The sequence below is a fragment of the Notolepis coatsorum genome, assembly GCF_963971535.1.
Source record: "Notolepis coatsorum genome assembly, chromosome: 9".
Lineage (NCBI taxonomy): Eukaryota > Metazoa > Chordata > Actinopteri > Aulopiformes > Paralepididae > Notolepis > Notolepis coatsorum.
In genome coordinates this window covers 98,487,925-98,513,412 of record NC_140173.1, presented here as the reverse complement: position 1 = coordinate 98,513,412, position 25,488 = coordinate 98,487,925, and the positions used below count along the sequence as shown (strand labels likewise).

Below are 25,488 nucleotides of genomic sequence, written 5' to 3'. Positions count from 1 at the left end.
AAAACCCGACTATACTCTGGTCTGGCGCTGAACGGTTGGCGAGTTAACCCGACTATCATCGGGTCCGGCGCTAATTGAGTTAAGAGGTTAAAACGTTTTTCAGTCCAAGCCGCTGGCTGATTTCTGGATATCAATAGAGGGGGAATACGCACAGCTATCCGCCATTTGGATCTACCTACCTATGCGAAAAAACATTCTCTGCACTGACTTATATAAAAATATAAGTACAGATCACGTCTGAATGTGGAGTAGGGCTTGTGCGATATGGCCAAAAATGATATCACAATATCGATATCATATCACTCTATATCTATAATTATCGATATTGTTATCGATATTGTTATAACTAAGTATTAAAACAAAAGGTTTTTTTGTTTTTTTAAAGATTAATTTTTTGGCGTTTTATCACTTTATTTCTACTGGGCAGTCCAGTAGGGAGAGACAGAGGAGGAACGGGAGACAGAATGGGGCAGAGTGGGGGGAAGACATTCGGCAAATAACGACGGGTTCGGGAGTCGAACCCGGGTCGGCCGTGTCGCGGCTGAGCGCGCTATGTGGTTCGCCACTGGGGCACCCCCTTTATTTATTTTTTTAACAACAGATGTATGTTTTTTTTGCAGCAATTCTTTGTCGTTGCCGCCATCTTTAGTGTTACAGCCCCTCACACTCCAGTTCTCAGGCTGCAGCTGGTGTGAAAGCGAAAGTAAACAGGCTTCTCTGCTGGCTGTGGCTCCAGGGGAGTTGAATAGTTCTGGCTCTGCTAGTTTCTTTTCTATCTTTTGGTGCTTTTTTGGTGGACCGTGACTCCAGGGCTGTACACTGCAACGAGATGATCGCAAATTGCCCCTTAATTTGGCCGTTGCGAGTGGAAAATAATATTTGGGAGCAACGTTGCGAGTAGTGATTTCAACCCTTCATTCGCATTTCACTCCTAAATTAATCCATACAAATTGGATAATTAAAAAAAAAAACATTAGCCTACAACCAAGGCTGTACAGTGCGACACAATGTCGTGGTGCTATGAAAGAATCTGTCGGCAATTAATGAACTTACTGCGATCGCCGATAGCCTGAGTGAAAAAAAAGATTTGCGTGGAGTGAATCTGGGTCACGCTATATACTTGGTACTTGTAGTCTATCGTGCGATTAAAGACCATGTCCCTGTCTGCGTAGAGTCTATACATCCAACTAGAGCTGCCGCGATTACCGCATTACCGCGGTATCGCTGTTACATCACGGCCACCGCAGAGTAGGCTGAATACCGCATCACAGCTGTTTTTTATAATAATGAATAACCCTCCTCTCGTTGGGCTTGCGGCTCTGCAGATATACCCTACTCTTCTATCGAGGTTCCAAGCGACCCTATTGGGTACCAGAAAAGTCACGTGAAACATTGCAGACCACTGATTGGTCAGAAGAGAGACGCGTCACACGTTGGGAGCGTCCTGCAGTTTTTTACATCCTGAATGTCAGCCATTGATCAGAGCTCATCACAATACGGCTAATAACGTTAGCTTTAGCTCCCCGCCGGAGTGGACTACCATCGCTCCTCAGGAGTACTAAACGAGACATAATGATTTTACTGTCTGCAACGAATGTTATAATAAAAGCCCTTCGTTCTATACACTTGTCTGATTGAAAACTTTATTAACAGACCGCAGAATGGGACAACTCAGCACGCTCTGAGCAAAGAAAGGAACTGAGATGGTCCGGTAAATACGCTGATGTTATTGAACGTATAACTATATAATGGTAATGCCACAAAACGAATGCCTTTATTATAAAGTAGTAACTTTATAGTAATAATAATAAGAAAGGGTCGGGGGGGGTAATCACCCCTGCCCGCGACACCGAGTGAACGGCGCACGACCAGAGGGGAAACTTCGAATCCGTGTTTCACTTTCAATAACTAATGCGTGCTTGCCGAATCCCAAACAATATTCATGCTGCAAAGTCATCCTCTAAAGATCGACATTTAGACTAGAGGCAGGCTATATGCTATAAAAAGTAGACTACTACTAAAAAAAAAAATGCATTCAAACTTTTTTTTTTTTTTTTTTTTTTTGTGCGTGCGGTAATAACCGCGGCGGTAGGAAATATTTTGCAAATCCGTGCGGTAAGGAAAACATCAATACCGCGGCAGCTCTACATCCAACACCAAATCCCATAATTCCTAGTGAAACGAAACTGAATGTGGCCTCTTCCTTTCAATAATAATATGGGCTATTGCATCACCAAAGAAGCACTTCCTTTCAATACATTTAAGACGCAAATCTTGCTCTGCAAGAACAACGGAGTGGATATCAGTCCATCTTATGACAACCACGTCCGATGTGGAGAGATGATAAGATGATGATGATTGACGTGATGATGTGATGATTGATTGACGGGGACACGGACACTTCTAACGTTCAGGTTCAGCCATGCATTAGGTGAGTAGTAGCCCACCATTAGGACGTGAAATACTGTACTTAAATTTCCCTCCGGGGATCAATAAAGTATCAACCTATCTATCTATCTAATAATGAGATAATATGCAAATAAGATAATACTAATAATTGTCACGGTTCCCCGTATATGAAATGAAAGTGGCTTGCAACTTTACTGCTGGTAAAATCACTGTTTATTTCTCGTTTTGCATAGTATTACATTCCACTTCTATAAACAATCAAAGTCCTACTGTAAGAGCCTCATACGGGTCAATTAAACCTTTTTGATTAGTCTTTCCTTCGAGCTAAGTTGGACTGAACATTTCACTGTCAAAAGCGCAAATGTAAATAAGGTTGCGTCGCAACACGGTTTTCAAAATAAAGGTCACATATACAAATACCTCTCAATTCTTATAAAAAAAAGTACCGGATATACATTAATTGGCATAGATCTCTATAAACGGCCCAACACATTGATCACTTTAGGCACACACTGAAACCAGTAACATCACAAATATGAAGCAGGTAATTACCCATAAAAATAATAAAACTTTCATGGGGTTATTTACAATAATAATAATTCATTTGATTTCTAAAGCACTTTTCATTGTGAAACAAAGGTATCTTGTCCTCCTGATTAATGCAATGGTGTGTGTGTTGTGGTGATCTCATTCAAGGAGCACTACACAAGCGCGCGCACACACACACACACACAGTTTGTTGTTTTTGTTCCATTAGTGATTTACACACTTTCTCAGTTGGTTCATTATAAAAGATACAAACCTGAAAACAAACGCACTTAAATGTTAAATAAAAGGACCACAGTAATGAGGCAGGAACAACATATTTTTTTAATAATGGTAAAATTTGCCCCTAAAAAATATTCTTTGCCCCTAAATTTCTCATTTAGGGGCAAGTGTGCCCCTAGTGAAAAAGCTTAGCATACAGCCCTGGACTCGCGACTGGAGACTAGCTCTGCTAGCACACATAGCCTACTGTGTACAGACGATTTCAAACTGTATTTTAAATTAGAAAGCAAACTAAATAAATGGACAAGAGAAAAATAAATCTCAATTTGGTCAGTATTGTCATTTGGACAAGCAAAGCCATTACTTTAAGTTGCAGGCAAGAAAGACAAGTCTGTCCACTGTCTCTGGTTTTAAAACTGCCATGTTGCAGGTCACACAAAAAAATTTATATAATAATAATAATAAAAAAAAAAAAAAGTTTATTGATATATTTTTTATTATCAATCGACATCGATTATTAAAATATATCACGATAATTATCGTTACCGTTTTATCGCCCATCCCTACTGTGGAGGATGATCTCCGAGTCGCTGTCTCCAAAATTAAACCCAGGGTAGGAGGGGTGGGTGGGTGGGGGACACTGTACAACTGTACAAGCAAAACTGTACATTGGAATATTGACAAAACCATACTTGGTAATTTACTGTACCGTGGAGGGGGTTGTGTTAGGACATTTACAGGGGCCAGTTTCGAATTGCAGTCTCCCGTAGGTGTTCTACTCCTGTGTATTCATTATGGTTGTTTGATTATTGTGTTATTTTGTGTAGTTATTGTGCGTATTAAAAGCCTCCAATGCTTATTAGTGCCTGTGCGTGTGAATGTTTGCATGTTTCAACCACCTCCTATAATAGTGGGGGTCGCGGCTCTCTGACACCGTTTTTTCGGGGGTCGCGGCCTGAGAACCATATATTTATATAGTGCATGATACCTAAGCACATACAGTACATAATTATGTCCTCATAAGTATCTATTAATTCGTATCAATTAGATACTCTTTGGGCTTGTTTTTATCTACTTATTCTGAAAGAGTTGAAATAATAACTTTCGCTAGCAAGATCTCATTCGATAATTCATTTCATTAAGCCTACTGCCAGCAGGCACATTTAAAAAATATAATCTGATTGATTGGGGTAATGAGGCACTTCAAATTAGCCTATACATATGGATTTAACTTGTCAGCGATATTTTCCCGATAGAAAATCATGGTTTCGGTGATCGACGCCTCCCCCTTTTGAACTAAGATGGGCACGCGCAATTATCCTGATTACTGAAGTCTGGTTCGAATTAACGAGATTGTTTGAGCGTGAATCAACCTTTGAGAAACCAAGATAGCCTGACATCAATCATCGGGTTAATTTAAGCTGGCTAAAAGGACATTTGATCGGCTTAGTTGAACCAGGTACGAGGAACAGGGCCCAGGGCTTTACATTTCCGGCAACAAGCTGGCAGGCTCTCCAGGCTCGCCTCAGCCTGGTCCCGCCCCTTGCAACTCTCTTCCTCCAACAACACAATGACCTTATCTCTGATGTCTGAACAAAGAGAGAAAGAGATACGCATAATTGACAACACACACACACACACACACACACACACACACACACACACACACACACACACACACACACACACACACACACACACACACACACACACACACACACACACACACACACACACACACACACACACACACACACACACACACACACACACACACACACACACACACACACACACACACACACACACACACACACACACACACACAATTCTTTGCCCCAGATGTTGCTGTCGTGTCAAACCAACCTTGGTTGATATGAGCCAGCTGTGTTGTTGATTTGAAATGACTAGCGTGTCCAGGGACGAAACGGCAATGGTTTAAGTAGAATTCACGTTGCGCCCTATAGCCAGCCTCCCAGGAATTAGCCTGGATCATTACGAAATTATACTCATATTCACCACGGAATAACGCGTGAACGTATTCATGAAAACATTTATTCTTTTTTGCAAACGGAAGATAGTTATTGTCAAGTGACCATGGTATTGTATCCATAGCTATAATATAAAATATAGATTTAGCTCTACAAACAACGTGAAAAACCTGGCCGTGCTATAGCTAGATGGAGAAATTGAATGGCCCCGAATGGGTTAACCTCAAGATTAAAAATTTAAATATTTGGAACTCCCCCTCTCCCCCCCTCGCTTGTAAATAGTTTTTAAAAAGGCAGCAGAAGACAGAAACACTTTTATTAAGGGGGCATTTTCCGTCAGTTTAATTGTTGTATATTATACTTGTATCGTCATTGTTTGTGTAATTGTTCTCAGCTGTTTTGGGAGGCGGCCATGGACCCGGGGAGGGAGGTGAGGACTCAGTCCAGCGGCATCTGGACAGAAGACAGATGTTTTATGTCGTTCTTTTGGAGCAGCGTGTATCAAAGATGCTGTATAAATAAAGTATGTTGTTGTTGTTATTATTTACATCATTATGCATGTCTATGTCTGACGGCTACTGTTAGTGGGTCATGTCTGGAGAAACAGAACCATCATCCCTGCTGATGCTTTTCAACACATTCTGTCTCTCACTCACACACACACACACACACACACACACACACACACACACACACACACACACATACACACACACCTCATCTATATGGACTCTCCAGCTGTGCATTAGAAGTAAAAGAAAAAATGGATTTGATTTCCATGTGCAGAGAGAGAGAGAGAGAGAACAGATAGAAAGAGGGACAGAGACAAAGAGTGTGAGCAAGAGAGAGATGGGGAGACAGACAGGGAAGGCACAGATAGAAAGAGAGACAGAGACAAGACAGAGAGAGAGGAGGGAGAGATACAGAGAGAGAGGAGGGGCAGAGAGAGAGGAGAGACAGATACAGAGAGAGAGGAGGGGCAGAGAGAGAGGAGAGGGGCAGAGAGAGAGGAGGGGCAGATACAGAGAGAGAGGAGGGGCAGAGAGAGAGAGGAGGGACAGATACAGAGAGAGAGGAGGGGCAGAGAGAGAGGAGAGGGGCAGAGAGAGAGAGAGAGGAGGGGCAGAGAGAGAGGAGGGACAGATACAGAGAGAGGATAGGGGCAGAGAGAGAGGAGAGGGGCAGAGAGAGAGGAGGAGCAGATACAGAGAGAGAGGAGGGGCAGATACAGAGAGAGGAGAGGGGCAAAGAGAGATGAGGGACAGATACAGAGAGAGGAGAGGGGCAGAGAGAGAGGAGAGGGGCAGAGAGAGAGAGGAGGGGCAGATACAGAGAGAGGAGGGACAGATACAGAGAGAGGAGGGGCAGATACAGAGATAGGAGGGGCAGATACAGAGAGAGGAGAGGAGGGACAGATACAGAGAGAGGAGGGGCAGATACAGAGAGAGGAGAGGAGGGGCAGAGAGAGAGGAGAACTAATATTCTCGTTATGGGCATTCAACCCGCGGGGGGTAAACCCGAGAAAACTCTGGTTGGGCATCCAAAGTGTTAAGAAGTGTAGCTCGGTTTCCACCTCTTCTTGTGTGCAGTGGGTGCATAGTCTGTCTTCTCTTGGGAGCCTTTCTCGATGGCTAGGCTGTGCTCGCTGAGTCTGTACCTAGTCAAGGATCTTCTTAGTTTTGGATCAGTCACAGTGCTCAGGTATTCTGCCACTGTGTACTCTCTGTTTAGGGCCAAATAGCATTTCAATTTGCTCTGGTTTTGGGTTGATTCTTTCCAATGTGTCAGATAGTTTTCTTTTTGTTTTCTTATCATTTGGTTTAGTCCAGTGTGGTTTCTGTCTGGTGGCTCTGCTTGTGTTTGTGAGCAGAGTCCCAGGACCACCTGGCTGAGCGGGCATCTCTCAAGGGTCTCTCTGTAGGTGAAGGCTTTGGTATGGAGTGTGTCTGGGTCACTTTCTTTTAGGTGATTATAGAATTTAAATGCTCTTTTTTGGATTTTGATAATTAGTGGGTATCTTCCTAGTTCTGCTCTGCATGAAAATAGTATCTGCCCCTCCTCTCCCTCTGTATCTGCCCCTCCTCTCTGCACTCCGTCTGTCTCTCTACAGGTCCGTTAACACTTTGAGTGCCAACGACGAGATTTCTCGTTAGTTCATGCCAACCGTTCAGTGCCAACGACGAGAGATCTAGTTTTTTTAATTATTTATTAGCGATTTCCATTCATATTTCATCAATCTAGCCTCACGTTACCACTGGAACCTCTCTCTGAGCTCCATTGGGAAAATACCGCCCCCGATCGTCTCTCCCTATGGTACTGCACCCCGTTGGATTGGATTGAATGAAACGCATGGACCATCAGAACAGCGTGGAATCGGTGTTTCGACCACCCAGCATTGGATCAATAAATCGATATTTGGAATGGCGATCAGGAATTGGAATAATCTTTTTGGAGAACATCTGATCTGAGGTAAGGAATCTATTTGACCAGTCTTGGGATAATCAGAGCTTTTTTCAGAGAGATATCAACGTGGGCCCTATGTGTGTGTGTGTGTGCGTGTGTGCGTGTGTGTGTGTGTGCTGATTAGTGTTGTCACGATACTGGAATTTCGATACGATACCTTGAAAAGTATCGATACTTCGATACCATTTCGATACCAAAAAAATATATATATATAATAATATTTTTTTTCTTCTTTTTTTTAACAAATTTTGCTTTTGTTGCTGGTTGATTCTCCTCAGCTTCTCTCTGGTACTATACGAGAAGATAAATACACTTTTAAAACCCTTTGTTTATCTTTAGATCAGAGAGAGAGAGAGAGAGAGAGAGAGAGAGAGAGAGAGAGAGAGAGAGAGAGAGAGAGAGAGAGAGAGAGAGAGAGAGAGAGAGAGAGAGAAAGAGAGAGTGGCTGCTGGAGATTTGAAGTCTACTGAGCGCACCTTTCTAGTTATGACCCGAAAACAAGGGTACTTGAGAGAGAGAGAGAGAGAGAGAGAGAGAGAGAGAGGGAGAGGGAGATTTCTCCGGAGCTATGCTCGGAGCATTTATTAACGTTACATTTTCAACAACATTGCTGCTAATTGGACACTTCATGGAGGCGGGGTAACGTTGTGTCGAGTTCATGCGTGTACTAGTGTAGGATGGGCTCCGCTCGACCTAACGTTGGAAACGGGGTAGTTGTGTCGAGTTCATGCGTGTACTGGTGTAGTGTGGGTGGGCTCGGCTTGACGTTACTCCGTTTCCATGAAGTAATAGGTGGCTAGCTAGCTAGCATAAGCTAATGGAGGAACGACAGCTAACGTTAGCTAATAATAGCTTTGTTTACTAACTGAAGCCTGTCCCGGCTGTGAGGGGGAGGAGGCTGCAGCAGCCTGTGTCTGTTACCGGTCTCTGAGGAGGAGGAGGAGGAGGAGGAGGAGGAGGAGGAGGAGGAGGAGGAGGAGGAGGAGGAGGCGGCGGAAGGGCAAGCGTGCTCTGGCAGCGCGTCTGTCCGTCAACAACTTGCGGGAGCAAGCCAGCTGGTATCGGTATTGCAGAAAGTATCGATACTTCGGGAAATGAGTATTGAAACCATTTTAAATATTCAGTATCGATATTTCGATATTTTTGACAACACTAGTGCTGATCAGGAAATGGATAATCGATTTTTCAGCCCGCTTCTATAGCGTGCATAAGTACACATATACTATCGATAATCTAGCGTTTATTTGAAAACGATTCATAAATAGGACAAAAAATTACAAAGTTTTTTGTGTATTCCAGTGTATTCCACTAAAGGGCGATTATCACAGAATCTTTATATTTTCCTGAAACTTTCCAAAAACGAGTTTTTCAAAATGGTATAAAACGGAAATGAACCGATTAAAAAACAATCCGTTTCGACAATGTTGACTGCAAACAAGTCATTGATAAGCGACGGCCATATTATACACATAGCCATAATTTAATATATCGTTTATGCGTTCGCAAATATGAGAGCTCTATCATTGAAGTGGGCGTTGGCACGCAACAGGGTTCCGGGGCACCGCATGGCTGGCACTAAAAGTGTTAAGGGGTGTGAAACAGTTCTCTGTCTGTCCCCATCATGTCAAAACAAAACAGAGGGGGGGGGGCTTGAGGGTTGTTTTGGTTGGAGACAGAGACAGAGACAGAGACAGAGACAGAGAGAGAGAGAGAGAGAGAGAGAGAGAGAGAGGAGAGAGAGAGAGAGATACTTCTTTCCTCAACGCCGTGGGGTTAGACAGGGGTGCACTGCAGTTTGAGTCCAGCCCTCTTCAACATATACAAATGATCTGGCAAAAACATTGGAACAAACTGCAGCACCTGGCATCCCCCTAGCAAACACAGAAGTAAAATGCCTACTGTTTGCAGATGACCTGGTGCTGCTGTCCCCAACAAAAGGGCTACAGCAGCACCTTGATCTTCTCCCAGACATGGGCACTGACAGTAAAGTAAACCTAAACAAACCTAAAATTATGATATTCCAAAAAAGGCCCAGCCTACAACAACAAAAACACAAATTCCTCCTAGACACAATTTCCCTAGAACACACAAAAAAACTACACCTATCTCGGCCTAAACATCAGTGCTACAGGGAACTTCAACCAAGCTGTAAACGACCTGAGAGACAAAGAAAGAAGGGCTTTTTATGCCATAAAAAGGAACATCAAGTTAGACATTCCAATCAAAATCTGGCTCTAAATATTAGACTCTAGACTTTAGAATATTAGACCCTATATGGTTGCGAAGTCTGTGGCCCACTTGCAAACCAAGACTTCACCAAATGGGACAAACACTCAATTGAGACTCTGCATGCAGAATTTTGCTAATCCATTCTCCGCACCCAACGGAAAACACCAAATAATGCATGCAGAGCAGAACTAGGAAGATACCCACTAATCATAAAAATTCAAAAAAGAACATTTAAATTCCACAATCACCTAAAAGAAAGTGACCAAGACACACTCCACAACAAAGCCCTCACCTACAGAGAGACCCTTGAGAGATGCCCACTCAGCCAGATGGTTCTGGGACTCTGCTCACAAACACAAGCAGAGCCACCAGACAGAAACCACACTGGACTAAATCAAATTATAAGAAAACAAAAAGAAAACTATCTGACACATTGGAAAGAATCAACCCAAAACCAGAGCAAATTGAAATGCTATTTGGCCCTAAACAAAGAGTACACAGTGGCAGAATACCTGAGCACTGTGACTGACCCAAAACTAAGAAGATCCTTGACTAGGTACAGACTCAGCGAACACAGCCTATCCATCGAGAAAGGCCGCCATAGGCAGACCTGGCTCCCAAGAGAAGACAGACTATGCACCGAGTCACCGACTGCACACAAGAAGAGGTGGAAACCGAGCTACACTTCTTAACACTTTGGTCGCCAAAAACGCCTTACCACGTCATTCCCCGCCATGCTCATTCTACCAAAGACGCCGTACCACGTCTTTGAGATCAATATTTCAAAAATCTGTGATCGCAATCATATTTCTCCCCCGGAGACTTGAGATCTACTGTTGATCCCCTCTCAACTCTCCAACGGTTCAAGAGCGCCATCTGGTGGCCGATCGGCGGATCGCTCAAACCGGAAACCGGAAACGGAAGCTGGTGCTCATTCCAATTCGGTCCGATCACTCGCTAATAGTCTCGGGACTCGAGCTAGACACAATGGATAGCAATCCGTTACCAATAACTCGATAAACAACATGATTTGGACGTATATACTATTATACAACCTGGAGATGGATCGCATATTTCAACATCCCATAATAGGAATGTTTCTGCTCCACGCTCATCGCCCAACGCTACGAGGAAGCTACGGTTAGTTTCAGCGTTATTTTTTAACGTGTTCGATACAAACTGCTCTAATGATCATATCACCCACACTAGATGAATCATCTAACGTTGGCCACGGAATTATAAACGACCCCCCCCCCCCATCCGGTCAACATCAGATGATAAGTAGTAACTTCTAGAAGCACGTCCATTTGAAATTTTTTATCTCACACAGATCGCTATCAAACTGTATTTGATCATCAATATAATGCATTTAGGGCTATAAATCACGTTCTGGAGAATGCTGCAGAAAACGATAAAAACATACTTATACTTTAGACCGTATTTTAGTATGAATATGTGAATGAAAAAGTATAACGTTGCTACACCCTGAACAATAGATACTTGACGTTGAATGGGCCATAGTAATGTCAATTTAGCAATACAATTTAAAAAGTTATAGCCCTGCAAAGAAGGGGAACTTCTCCATAGACAAATAGAGCTGGCGTGGGATGGTTTATTATGAATATAAGCCTGGCGACCAAAGTGTTAACAACCTGCCATTATACCAAGACATCAGAGACATACTTCCCACAAATTGCAAACACCCAAAGAGACTTTGAAAACATGGACAATAACTCAAAACTCCCATACCTACTGGGAGAAATACAAGAATGTGCAAACACAGCAGCAAGATTTGTGAGCTGCTGTGACAAGAAAAGGACATCCAACGGAATACAACCACCATAAAGACTGTACAAGAAAATTGAGATAGGAGGGGCAGAGAGAGAGAGGAGGGGCAGATACAGAGAGAGAGAGAGAGAGAGAGAGAGAGAGAGAGAGAGAGAGGAGGGGCAGACACGGAGAGAGAGAGGGGAGGGGAAGATACAGAGAGAGAGAGGCGGGGCAGATACAGAGAGAGAGAGAGAGAGAGAGAGAGAGAGAGTTTAGTTGCGTGTGTGTGTGTGTGTGTGTGTGTGCAGGCTAGAGTCTAAGCTGGGTAAACAGGAAGCCCCCTGTGGTCGACTGTCCAGGCCAAATAAACAGTGTTATGCCAATGTCCTGGTGGTCAACATTAAACCCGCACTGCATATTTCACTTTACGATGAGCTACAAAACAAGAGCAGCGATGAAGTAAGAAAGAAATCACATTCGGTTTTGGGGGTGAGTGATTCAAGAAGTAGGGAAGAAAATAGAAAAGAATGGTTCTCACTGAAAATGTGGTGGTTCTCCCTTTTCATAATGTTACAATCATACTCATACTTCACACACACAAATGCACGCACACAGGGCACGAAATTAACTTTTTGACTCACCGGCCAGTGGCGGGTAGATGGGAAGAATCTACCCGCCAAGCATATTTCTTACCTGCCAAATTTTTTTTGATTAACACTTTGGTTGCCTTGGGTTAAATTCATGATATACCATAGGTTGCCGGCTCTATTTGTCTATGGAGAAGTACCCCTTCTTTGCATGGCTATAACTTTTTAAATTCTATTGCTACATTGCCATTATTAGGGCCCATTCAAAGTCCTATATGTATTGTTCATTGTGTAGCAACGTTAAACTTTTTCATTCACATATTCATAGTAAAGTATGGTCTAATGTATAAGTATGTTTTCATCTCTTTCTGCAGCTTTCTCCAGAACGTGATCTATAGCCCCAAATGCATTATATTGATGATGCAATACAGTTTTATGGCAATCAGCGCGATATAAAAAATTCCAACTAGACGTACTTCTAGAAGTTACTACACGTCATCTGATGTTGACCGGATGGGCTAGGGGGCGTTTATAATTCCGTGGGCAGCGTTATACCAATCATCTAATGTGGGTCAAATGTTGATAATAGCAGTTAGTATCGAAGACGGTAACGTTACACGCTAAAACTCACCCCAGTCTCCGCGCGCCGTTGGGCGATCATCGTAGAGTAGAAATCGTATCATTATGGGATGTAGATTTACCCGGTCCATCTCCAGCTTGTATAATGGTATAATAGTGTCTGTGGGCAGTCGCCCGACATTAATAAACAACAGTCTGTTATAATCACATTTTTATGAGCTAACGAATTCCGTTATATTGGACATTTGTATTAATTATATCAAGCGAAGAACTGAGAAATTTGGCAGAGAGAGACGGCAACATTATCGTGGGTTTGCATGACGACTCTCTCTCTCTCCACCTCCCAATGACTTATTTGCGAGAGTATGTCGATGCAGAGCAGCAGATTCAGCTGTTATTGGCTCTTTTCTGGGGACTGCACAGCAGCGCCCCCCACCCAACATTGAATTGAAAATGGCTGAATTGGAGTACTGCTGGAGTACTGCATTGTGCTGCTGCTGCTCCGGCTCTGCAGCTTCACAAAAGTTCGCACACCCAGCACTAAGCTCTCGCTGACAACGTTGTTGTCATTATTAGAAGCAACGATGAAACAAATGTAATGATTGTTTCGTTCATCGCATAGGCTATTTAATTTTAGCCTATTTTAATACAATTCAAATAATCAAATTGTGCTTAGACTCAGGGAATTATTTTCACCGGACATTAAGACCGGAGAGATTAAATATGTCGGACTTCAACAGATTTTGCCGGTCAAATACCGGTAATTACCGGCTAACGGAAACGCTGGTATACGGTGGACGTTGTTGCAATGTATTGGGGCGGAACAGAGTATTTTATGGTCATATTTAGTACATTGTCATGGAATACACCGCTCGGAAACGAGGCTGGCTAGGCTAATTAGCTTGCACGGCGCTATTTTACAGTTTACCTGCCGAGTTGGTGTGTGTTTTGAATTCTGAGGGTAACTGTTATAGTAGTGTGGGGTATACGGTGGACGTCGTTGCAATGTATTGGGGCGGAACAGAGTACGACATCAACTCGACTCTCGAGACATTCGCAGCAGCAAAACAAGTCTATTAATAGCCCGTCCATCGGCGCCGGGCATAATAAGTTAATTAAACTTGACAGACATTATATCGATGATAATTATCGATATCGAGTTATATGAAAATAATAGGGATGTCCGATATTATCGGCCGACCGATATTATCGGCCGATATCGGCAGTAAAATGTGATATCGGAAAATATTGGTATCGGTAAAAAAAAAAAAAAAACAATAACAATATATATATATATTAGAGCTGGGCCGTTAACGGCGTTAACGTGCTGCGTTAACGCTATACTAGTATCGCGCGATAATATAATTAACGCATTAATCTAAAAAAAATAAAAATAAAACTTTTTTTTTTTTTACATTTTTTTTTACCTTTATTTACCCAGGGTAGGTTCGCTGAGCACAGATGCTCTTTTTCAGGAACGCCCTGCTTCACATTCACACAGTTCCATTCACACCTGGGAGCTGCCCAGTACAACCACAGTTGACACCATTGGCCACTGAGCAACTCCACTGGAGCAGTTGATTCAAGCCATGTCACATAGTTCAAGTTTGAAATGATTCTTTCTGTTTTGCTCCTGAGAGTGCTAGATACTGTACTGTACTTGTAATATTATTTATTTGTGTTAACTTCTGAATAAAACAACTTATTAAACACAAGTACATCTTATTGAACATTATTTTATTACATTACATTACCAATTATCATAGCAAAACAGCTTTTTCAAACAGTCTGTAATGCATTTTGGAAACGGGAGATGGGCTCATGGTGTAATGGGCCACCTGGCCTGAGAAACATAAGGAGGAAAGAAAAAGTAAGGACTTACTTCTGGTCATTATTTGGGTAGAACACACATATTTTGAATGCCTTCGGCAGGTTTTTTTTTTTTTTTTTAGCCATTTTAATCTAGATTAATCTAGATTAAATCCAGGATTGCAGATAGATTAATCTAGATTAAAAAAAATTATATATGCCCACCTCATATATATATATATATTTTTTTTAACATTTATTTAACCTTTATTTACCCAGGCAAGCAAGTAAGAACCAATTCTTATTTTATTTATTGTCAAAAGTATGCATGTTGGTTTAATTCAACAACAAGAGATATGTAATGTTAATTTTAACTTTTTTAATTATCATATTTTGCACAGATAATGCTTATATTTAGAAAGCCTTTTGAATGCATCCAGTGAAATTATTAGTTACCTGAAATTATTCCGTTTTTTGGGGGAAAACCCTGCATATATCGGTATCGGTTGATATTGGTATCGGTATCGGAAATTAAGAGTTGGACAATATCGGAATCGGTAAAAAAGCTAATATCGAGCATCCCTAGAAAATAATTTTTATAATTTTATCGCGATAACGTTTTTGGCCATATCGCCCAGCCCTAGTTCAGTGTCATACTGGAATATACTGGAATACACTGGAATGACATAACTCTTGGATAGGAAGAATAATCTGGAACATAACATCAGTTTATACAAGTCAAGATCGGTGGCTAACTTTCTAGAATACACTGTACTCCTACAATGAAGGCCTGTGAACAATAACATTCGGTATGTATATGCACATGAACCAGATATGGAAGTTCAATAAACCCTCATAACGGTTTAATGCCCACACTTGTCGGGGGACGAACTGCATACAAGGATTTAAAAACCTCATTTTCATCTAAAGGTATAAGCTTGACAAAGTTATTTTAATATTTTAAGCAATTGCTCCATTACTTTAGGGATTTACATAAATTAGTTCTAAAAATCTTTTTTTTAGGTTCCAACATATACGTGTTAGCAGGGTTAGAAATTAACATTTTTTTTCAAGGGCTTTTTTTGCCCCCCTTAATTGATTTTCGGGGGCTTTTTTTTGTATTTCGGGGGCACTGAATTTTTATGATAAACGGTAGGGGTGGGACGGTTCACAAAATGGTTTGGTTTGGTTCGTATCACGATTTTGGGGTCACGGTTTTCAGTTCGATATATGTTAATTTTTATAAAAAAAAATTTAACACTCAAATCTAAACATGCTTCTCATTTATTAAAAATAAAATAAAAAGGTTTACAGTGTTTACAGCCTTAAATAATGTTTGGCACACAAAGACCGAACTGACTGAAAAATATAGGCTACATTTGTCAAAGTATTAACTTAGTGCAAACAAACAATATGCTCAGCCAGCACTAGACTTTCCTTTCTTTAATATAAACACACAAAAACAATGTCAACCATGTTTAAATTCACTGATTGTCAGTTCTTAATGGAAAGATTCGTTTTCTGCTTGAAATTATTATGTTTCCGTCTACATTTATTTAGACTAACATTATTTAAATATTGAGTGCAACTGTGGTGGATTACGTAATTCGGTGAGTTGGAACTATCTATGGGTTGGCGCCGGGTCCCCACGGACATTTTAGCGTCACGGACCACCAGACGTTCATAACATCAACATGCAGTGGAAAAGCGGCAATAGTCCCGGTTGGAGTTAGTAAAACACAGTTGTATGTTAGCCTTCTTGGATGTTGAATAAACGCCTATCATTGTCTTTAAACACCCCGCCTCTCATTTCCTCCTCTGCTACAGTAGCTAGTAGCTACGGTGACATTTCATTGACTACAGTATTAGCTTGCGGGCTGCGTCGGGCTACCATAGTTAAAACGTGCGTTGTGTTTACAAACTCCTAACGCTATGGCAAGATGTGTGTAGGCCTATGTAATGTTAATGGCTATGTTTTTAAAGTCGTAATGAAGATTGATTTATATTGTGCGTGCCATTTTTACACAAACTGACTAGCACCTGGCAGCTGGCTGCTGCTGCCTGCAGCCAGTGCAGAACACCGGCTCCGCCAAATGAATTTTTTTTTATTTGCGCGTCATCTGAACCGTACTCCCACAGACGCTCCATTACCGGATAAATATATATAATTAGTAAACTGTCGGGGGCATTAAGTGCCCCCCTTAACTGATTTTCGAGGGCATTTCGTCCATTTTCAAGGGCATTATGCCCCAAGCCCCCGTTAATTTCGAACCCTGCGTGTTAGTAGAAGGTTCAAATAAATATGCCAATTGAGGTATATTTTTCATATTTCATTCTATTTTTATTACATTAAAGGGAAGGCGCTAGACCACGAGTGACATTCTATTAAATTAGAATGAAAGTTTTACATCCTATGGCAATTAGCATAGGAAAGTTAAGGTTAAAAGGCTCACTTTGGGCAAACCGGTGGTGTAAGGGAGGGAGTTATACGCGAAGGTTGTGTCTAAGGAACACAGCCCTGTACGACTCTCTGAGGGAGGGGGATTTAGGGGTTTATTTGTATATATGTATGTTTTTAAGCTCGGCTCTCAACGGGACCTCAATAGTTGGATGTATATCCATTGTGAATCCGCACTCCAGAAGCATTACCAACAATTACACAACAACATGTATAGATTATGGCTAGTTTGAATATAATGATCTGGAATACTGGGGGAATAAATAATCAACATAAACGCAAAAGCGTTCTCACACTGATGAAAAACAAACATGTTGACATGGCTCTTCTAAGTGAAACGCACATTTTAGTGGAAGACAAAGCTACGTTAGCGGACAACATATATCATAACATTAGTCACTCTTCCTTTGGAACGAGATCCCGTGGAGTTGCTATAGTCGTGAAACGGAAGTTGAATATTGAATTGAAGGAAGTATGGTCTGATACAGATGGTTGGATAACCATAGCTAAAATTGTATACAGGAATAGGAAAATAGCGTTGGTAGCGGTATATGCCCCATATTTGTACGAAGCTAACTTCTACACTACACTTACCAGAACAATGTTAAACCTTCCTGAATACTCATTTATAATTGGCGCAGACTTTAATGCCATTTGGGATCCTGGGATGGATAAATCTTATCCCACCTTTTCCAACGACCAGACAAATTCATCTAATGCATTAAAGGATTGGTCTAAGAATACAGGTGTAAATGATCTATGGTGATCACTCAACCCTACGACCCGAAAGTACTCTTGTAGATCTGCAAGACATAACACACTTTCCAGAATAGATTATGTTTTTGCATCCCCGAGACTATTTGATAACTATGACGTGGAAATGGTACCCAATGCACTATCAGATCACTGTTATTTACTCCTAAAAGGATCATTTGGTATACTGTCATCCCGAGCCCCAAGATGGCGATTTAACTCGATATTGCTGAAAAACAAGGAATTCATTACACAATTCAAAGAAGCTCTTTCTGTATTCCTACTGGAGAATGCGAAATCGGTACAGGACCCCAGAATATTATGGATGTCGGTAAAGGGATTGATCAAGGATTTTACCGGGTACTTTTCCTCCAAAATACGCAAGAATCGTTGCTCAAAACTGGCAGAGCTGGAAATGCTTTACTCTACGTTATTTTCCTCTTTACAATACAACTACTCGGTTCGACTGGAAACTCAAATTAATGTGTTAAAAAGAGAGATTAATGCCATTTATAAACAACAACAAAAGTTCAAATACGTAGCACAAGACAACATTACTTTCATGGTTCTAAACCAAGTCACCTACTATCTATGCAGTTAAGAGTCAACGCAAAATTTGCAGATATAACTACCATTAAGGCACAGCAAGGACTTGTTACAGACCCTAAAAAAATCAACGAGACATTCAAAGAGTTCTACTCCAACTTGTATAAATCAGAAACGGCCTTCGATCAAAACAAAATGGACACATATCTTAATCAAATTAACCTTCCTAAACTATCAGAGGATGACGCTAAACAGTTAGAAACACCCATCACACTAGATGAACTTAGGGAGGCCATATCTGAAATGCAAAGTGGTAGGGCTCCTGGAAGAGACGGTATCCAACCAGAAATGTACCTCTCATGTTGGGATGTAATTGGACACCTATTACTTAATATGATTTTATATTCAATCAAGGAGGGGAACTTCCATAAGAACGACAATATTGCACTCATAACAGTCCTCCTTAAAAAAGACAAAGACCCCACCGATTGCGGTAGTTACAGACCCTTAAGCCTCCTCGGAACCGATATCAAGCTGTACTCCAAGGTATTAGCCATCAGACTTCAAAAGCATATGACGTCTTTAGTTCATCCTGATCAGACTGGCTTCATAAGAGGCCGCTTGATCACGGATAATATAAGACGGTTACTACATGTGCTAGATGCCAGCAAGGATGACACCACACCTAAGGCAATGCTGTCCCTGGATGCAATGAAAGCCTTTGATAGGTTGGAATGGTCTTATCTATGGGCAGTATTAGAAAGGATGGGGTTAGGAAAAGGATTCATTGATATGATTAAAGTATTATACAAAGACCCATCGGCCATGATTACAACAGGCATAATCACCTCCGAAATCTTTCCGGCATCACACTGTTCTAGACAGGGTTGCCCTCTTAGCCCCGGACTATTCGCTTTATCATTAGAGCCTTTAGCACAATATATAAGACAATCCCAATCCATAGAACCAATCGCAATCAAGGGCACACAACATCAAATTAGTTTATATGCGGACGACGTAATACTGTTCATGCAAAACCCTAACACCTCAATGCCTCATCTTCTCAAGTTGATTGATGACTTTGGCAATCTATCGGGATTTAGGATAAATTGGCCAAAGTCGGCTTTCCTTCCACTTAATGCCCCTGCAAAAATATACTCCTCCCAGAAGAAATACCAATGGTTAAACACTTCAGATGTTTAGGAGTTGAAGTATTCCCTACTATAAGCCAAACGGTGAAGTACAATTACATAAAAATCCAAGATAAGATCAAATACGACTTTGACAGGTGGTCCAAACTTAAAAACTCAGTACAGGCATGGGTAGGGGTGGACGGTATGGTCTAAAATTTATATCACGGTATAATTTGAAGCATAGACGGTAACGGTATATATCACGGTATCAGTGTTTCTGTTAGAATAATTTTTTTTGCCCGATAGGCAGGCTATATAAAGAATGACATCCTCAAGGCATGTAGATTTATAATATTTTAACTTAAAACTAGGCTACTTTTGCGTATAAAGTCATTATATTCCATATAAAATAAGTCCCGAGTCGAGACTCCTGCTCCCATTGCAAACAGCGGGGCTGGATTTTGCTAGAAGCATATGTAGCTGCAGAGCCGCAGAGCCAGGGGCTCTTTCAGGTCATTCATTTCAGCCATTGGCAATTCAGCCGTTGGGTGGGGGGGGGGGCGCTGTTTGACGGGCCTGTGACCAGACCTGAAAGAGCCACTGGCTCTGCGGCTGTGTAGCTGCATGCTATTCGCAAATCCACTGCTGCACGCCGTCCTCCCGGCTCCCGCTGCTGCCGTCGTTATCATAACACTACACACATATCGTAATGTTTACAGCAAACTGTAGTTGATCACCAGGTATGTTTTATTAACGTAGAATAATTCATATAAGAAAAACGATAGGGAAATATCTTACCTTTCTCCACTGGTTAAAAATGCCAGGAACTGAAATTGAAACTTGCTGTGCGCCGCGGTGATATGTGTTTATTATGAAATGACAATTGCGTGTTGACACGCCCACTGCGCGAAGCCTCCTAAATAACTTTTTCCAGTTTGCACATATCTATTATCTATCACTAATTCTATCTATTTTTAGGGGCAAATGCGATTGAAATAGTCGCGCTGTGGTTACATGACGTCATTGCTATTTTAGAGCTGCTCTACCGGTTAAACGGTATAGTCAAAATCCATACCGTAGAGCAAATTAATACCGTTTATACCGTATACCGTTTATACCGTCCACCCCTAGGAATGGGTATCAATAGTTAAGATGGATGTCCTACCTAGAATCAACTTCATTAGCTCAATGCTACCGTTACCCCCTCCAGATGGTTACTGGAAAAAATTACACTCTACCGCATACAAATTTATTTGGAATAACAAACCTCCACGTATAAAAAGATCCACCGCACAGAGAAACAAAGCCGACGGAGGTATGGCATTTCCAGATTTTTACCACTATTTTAAGGCGTACACTTTAAGACCACTGACAACCTGGTTTGATTCCCAAGCATCTGTATCCTGGAGAAACTTAGAAGTAAATATAGTAGCACCACATAGTATACACCAAATTATCAATTAAGCAATGCGAATTGAAATTTGGCCCCATAATTACTCATGCGATCCGGATATGGCGTGAAACACAAAAAAAATATTTTAACCTACATAAATGGCATAGTCATACTCCCCTATTCAATAACAATGCACTCCCGATTGGAAAACGACCTATAAGATACCCTAAATGGGAAAAGCAGGGCATACACACATTAGGAGATGTTTTCAACAAACAGGGTTTTTGTAGATATAAAGACATACATAAAAAATGTAATCTCACCAGTTCCACACATTATTTTTACGCACAGTTATTGGTATGTTTGAAGGATCATGGAGTCCCATTAAGGATACCAATTGAACACCACAGATATCACAAATTCTTCTATGAAAGAGAGACATCGAGAGGTTTTGTATCAGATTTTTATCATCAATTATGGAATCCTCCCCCTAGACTCAGTCTGGAGGAGGGATATACCAGACCTGGAAATAAATTTGGATTGGCAAGAAGTCTGGGCAAACGTTCGAATTGCGTCACATAACCCGGACCATCAACAAATTAATCTTAACTATATTCATAGAACATACCTGACTCTTATAAGATTGAACAGAATGGGACTTAAACCAGACTCCAGATGCTCCTTATGTACAAATGGGGATGAGGGTACATTTATGCACATGTACTGGGATTGCCCACCAGTTAAGATATTCTGGAAAGAAGTATCCCAGCAATTATCAAAATTCTTAATTCTGAATATACCTGTACACCCCTCTGTATTGCTGTTGAATGATGTTTTTGAGTTTGCAGTCCCTATACAGCTAAAGAGATTCGTTTTATCTGGTATCACAGCGGCTAAAAAGCTGATAGCATCACGATGGTTTCAACCGGAAAAAATTTGTCTGAAGGTTTGGGTTCTTACATATCTCGATGTGATTTATCTAGAAATATCCACAGCAAGAATTTTAGGTGTGAGTGAAACCAAAATTGCAATGTGGTTAGAAGTGGTGGAGAGAATAAAAGCTAGCATATGAATTGTAGTGCCTGGTTAGGAGCGAATGATAATGGTTGGATTATCCAAGTGGGGGTCCGGGGGGGGGGAGCGAGCGAGAGCATATGTATGTAGGGTATTAGATAGCAAGTATTAGGTGTATATCTTGTATACTACATTTATTCAAATGGTGATTTCATTGGATGTGTACTGTTAATTAATGCTTGTATATCTAATTTTATGTTATGTTAAAAAAATTAAATAAAAATAAAACACAAAAAAAAGTCCGCCCGGACCTATATCATCGACCACAGCCAAAGACTCAACGTTTCAAAGGATGTGCAATACCGGCCGCATACCACCAGGTGGCGGCATTAGACTTTTGCGATCTCAGACTCATTCCCTATGATAACAGCAGGCTCCCTGGATGGAATAGGGTATTAAAATCGTGATTGGCACTCAACGGTCGGGCGTCAGAAACGTGTAAATCAGTGAATGGCACTGGAAGTGTTAAAAGACTCATAATCTGTATTCCAGTAACAGACCATGACCCTTATTATGTCTGGGAAGATCAGTATTAATCTAACACAACAGAAATGCTTTCATAGTGCCTGCCAGTAAACCCCATCCACCACTCTCCGCAGTGAGTTAGTGTGAGGGCTCTCTCTCTCTCATTAAGATGTTAGATCCTAATATGAAAAACTATGTGATTTAATGTTCTATGCCTTTCCTTGACTTTGTCCGTTTTGCTGCTGTGAAGCACTTTGAGCTGCAATTCTGGTATGAAAGGTGCTATACAAATAAAGTTTATTATTATTATCTTGGCATGTTGTCATAACAGCTTGTATCTGTTGGTGTTTTTGTTCACACCCATAGTCCCACTTTAGTGCACAAAAACACTCTACATGACCACTACCTGGATCCACAGAGCAATCTGTACACCCTGCCTTACGTGGCAACACGTAAAGCGAAGGGTAATAATAATAATAATAATAATAATAATAATAATAATAATAATAAAAATCACATAGTTCTTCACAGTAGGATCTAACATCGCAATAGGCCTCCTTGTTTACAGTTTGACCACATTTGAAAATAGACAGTAATAAAAGAGAAAAATAGAATAGACAGAGTAAAATAGTGCAATAGTGTATTTGTATTTTTGTATTTATTGGTTTAAAATACAGAGAGTGCATATTAAGGAACATTTGACTGTAAATATGCCAGTTTAGCCAAGTTGGCTAATTTTCAACTGTAGTCTCTGGGGCAGGTGACATGAGCACAACAATAATTAAAACATAGTACAATAATTAAAACACAGTAGGAATCAATATAGGTTACAATACACTAAAATACATACAAATAAATACATTAAAATACAACCCCTCAGTTAAAAAACATAGTACAATAATTAAAACACAGTAGGAATCAGTATAGGTTACAATACACTAAAATACATACATTAAAATACAACCCCTCAGTTAAAATGGTCGCACACTTGACCATCTCTCAACCATGATTTTAAGTTAGTTTTAAATGAGATGTTGGGAGACAGCTGGGCTGGAGTGGTTACCCGACTCCTCCACTCCCCATGGAACAAACCCACATCTGCCTTCACTACAACAAAACCAGTACTAACAATGGCCTCCTTTAAGTGTGCACTAAGTGTAATGTAAGCTAGACTAACCTACATGATATAGACTACACACTAAAAGAGAAGAGATTATGGATGAATATTGTAACAATGCAGTGTTGTGTAATGTGTTGCAGGGCTGTACACTGCGATGATATCGTCGCGAATTGCCCCTTTAATTGGCTGTTGCGATTGGTAAATATTATCTGGGGGCGGGCTTGCGAGTAGTGCTTTCAAGCCTTGCATTCGCATTTCACTCCTAAATTATCCAAGGCGTGTGATGACGCCACTCACGCGAACTGAGCAGTGAGCACTCAGCAGGTATGATCAGCGGGAACAATCGACTGAGCACTCACTCTGATAGACTGGCTGACTGTCTGATTTAGCTATGAAGAAAAGTAAAGTTAGTATTGCTTCATATTTTCGACGCGTTCGACCTCCTATAGTGAGCCGAACTGAACTGAACTCAGACACACGGAGAGAGCTGCTGCGTCTGCTGCTCCTCCTCCCTCCCGCACCCGTGGCTGTTGTAAACACTAGTCTCTAGTGGGACACTGGGACCTCGGTGAGCCTGCCAGCCGGCTAGCTACTGATAGCTATCAACAAATGCTCCAGTAAGTCTAGTAGTGCATGATAGCTCGCGTTAGCTTACTGTTCAAAACGAAACGTCCCATTAAACTAAATAGTTCAGATAGCTCCTGATATCAATGTCTTATAACACTGAGTCGATGCGTATTCGAGCTGAGGGCACGCTGAATATAGTCAATAGGGTCCAGCTGCAGCGCCGGAGAATCCTGGCCGTAGCTGGAGGCTACAGTATAGGGTCCAGCTGCAGCTCCGGGGAATCCTGGCCGTAGCTGGAGGCTACTCGAGTACACACAGACAGTGGAGCTGGTTGCATATAGCGAGCATTTAGACTTGTTGCGTGGTGGCGATGTCTCGCAGTCTCGCAGATAATACAACTACAAGTATGATTATATAATATATATATTTTATTAAAAAAAAATTATATAAAATATTTTTTTTTCTTTTAATCAAAAACAACCGATATAAATAATGGTAAAATTGTTATTTAAAAATTTGACCCTAAAAAATAAGTGTGCCCCTAGTGAAAAAGCTTAGCGTACAGCCCTGTGTTGTAATGACACCTGAACACTGAGGTCTGACCCTAGAAGAGAGGGTCTGCAGCTGCACACTGAGGTCTGACCCTAGAAGAGAGGGTCTGCAGCTGCACCATGATGTGCTGACTGACAACCTTTATACTGATCTAATTTGGGCCCAAATATAAGATAAGATATTCCTTTATTGATCCCCTTGGGGAAATTCATGCATCATAGCAGCATGGGGAGGGGGGCGTACAGGTATGGGCATGGTAATAGTAGAAATACATAAATACAGGCAATAAAATTATAGTACAGTAGAAAGTAAAAATAGACAGTGTAGACGATATAATTAACTCTGAATGCATCTGAGCAAGTAGGCAGTGTAATCAAGATGCAGATGAGGGTCTGTATCAGTTATATTATAATTACAATAAATATGGTCATGTGCTCAGCATCACAAACACCTGCATTTCCACTAAAACCTTGATAACCAGTGTGTGTGTGTGTGTGTGTGTGCGTGCGTGTATGTGTGTGTGATTTCCTATGCTCTGCGGTGAAACTGGGGGATAGAGGTGGCCTTTTTGGTTCCTCCGCTGCAAAGGTTTGAATGTCTATGTTTAGCTGAAAGTGTGTCAAGAACATTCCTGTTCAGACACCTGGGTGTATCTTCACACACACACACACACACACACACACACACACACACACACACACACACACACACACACACACACACACACACACACACACACACACACACACACACACACACACACACACACACACACACACACACACACACACACACACACACACACACACACACACACACACA

The 25,488-nt window shown here is 41.3% G+C and overlaps 1 protein-coding gene across 3 annotated transcripts in view; it reads right to left on the bottom strand.

Annotated features, from left to right (window-relative positions):
* Nucleotides 1-25,488, bottom strand: part of LOC311234941 (ras and Rab interactor 2-like) — a 155,640-nt gene that overhangs the window by 109,376 nt on the left and 20,776 nt on the right. The gene's annotated exons all lie outside the window — the stretch shown is intronic.